This window comes from Myripristis murdjan, chromosome 21 (assembly GCF_902150065.1).
Source record: "Myripristis murdjan chromosome 21, fMyrMur1.1, whole genome shotgun sequence".
Lineage (NCBI taxonomy): Eukaryota > Metazoa > Chordata > Actinopteri > Holocentriformes > Holocentridae > Myripristis > Myripristis murdjan.
The window spans coordinates 3,678,429-3,680,000 of record NC_044000.1 but is presented as its reverse complement, the minus strand read 5'-3'; positions in this window follow the sequence as shown (position 1 = coordinate 3,680,000).

The following is a 1,572-nucleotide window of genomic DNA, read 5'->3' as shown; positions in this document are numbered from 1 at the left end:
GTTACAAGATAATCCCCATAATCTCTTTGGTTCAGTAAGGCAAAGGTGACGAGTAAAACAGCATTTTCAAAAAACCTGCTGGGAGGCAGAAGAGAGGCAGCCCAAGGAAGGCAGTGGTACTGAGAGAGAGACACAGAGAGAGAGACAGAGAGACAGAGACAGAGAGCAAATGAGGGGAAGGAATGGACCTTGTTCCCACAGCCGCCATTTTGAAGTTACGCCACTCCAGATGGGAATCTACTGACCGTTTTCACAACAGCCTTGTCATAGCAGGGTAATGCCAGCTGTTACTAATGGCATCAGTGAAGGTTCTGTGCCAGTAAAGCGCAGCGGAGTGTTTCCTGTGACGCAGCGTGAACGCCAGCAGGGCCATGGCTCTGTCACAACTACATGCAACAGAAGCTTCATTCATGTCATCAGTAACATCTGGGTTTACCTGCTAGTTCACGTCAAAACGGCTGCTGTGAAAAGGGTCTACTGGAAGAGCAAATAGCAAGGACCTACTGTTGTGTACCGGGACCATTTTTATCATCATGTAGATGCATAGTGTCCCCCACGGACACATTAGAAACAAACAAGTCTCAAGAATATGGAGGGGCAAAGCTAGCCAACAGAATCAAGCCAGTCTAGCTCGTGGTTAACTTCCTTGCTAAGACAGACAAGCTGTAGCAGTTGTTTCTTGGATTACTAGCTAATTCAGCCTAGTTTCACAGCAGTTCGTGATATAGTCACAAAAATGTAATCAATAGATGCATGTCTATGAGCACAAATTCCTTTCGTGACAGACAGCAAGCTGAAAGTGTATTTTGTGCCTGTACCACGCATCGTGAGGTAGTATATAAATAGACCCAAAGTCTGCATTAGAAGGAAGGCGGGGTGGTGGATGGGTCAATCAGCTTTCACTCAGACGACCAAGGTTTCACACTGAGACCATGTCCAGTTCCCAGTTTTGATGCTTATACCTAACCTTTCCCTCATCTTAACCAAGTCATTTTAGGCCTAAACCTAACCTTTCCCCACCTGGATATATGGTTTTGTTGGCTAAAGTCACTTGGAATTTAGCCCCTTCTGGAGGTGCTTTTAGCCACTTCAGGTAAAGGAAAATTCATGTCCATGGACACAGATTTAATTTGTGTCCATATGCACAAAAAACATACAATTCATGGCAATGGACCCAAATCTGTAGATTAAATTTCATGACTATTTCACAAACTCCCATGAGACAGGGTTGACTAATTTGATAACTGTTAGGACATCCTAACACCCTCATGCAAAATTTTAGGTGACAGAATATATCCCATTTTGGGTGGTCATTCTGGCACATTGGTTAAGGTTAAGGTTAGGGTTAGACGTAAGTTGGTTATGACTAACACAGAAAGGCTGTAGAAAATGAATGTACATCAATTAGAAATTTGATCACTTTGCTAAGAAAAAAAAAAACAACAACAAATACAGTCCAAGGTTTGATGGTATATTGTCCTGTAATGGGTACTGTTGTCTGCATGTGTATGTAGACACCAGAGGCTGGGAGTTATAGGCTAAATAGTATTTCATTTATCATAGTTGGGGGAA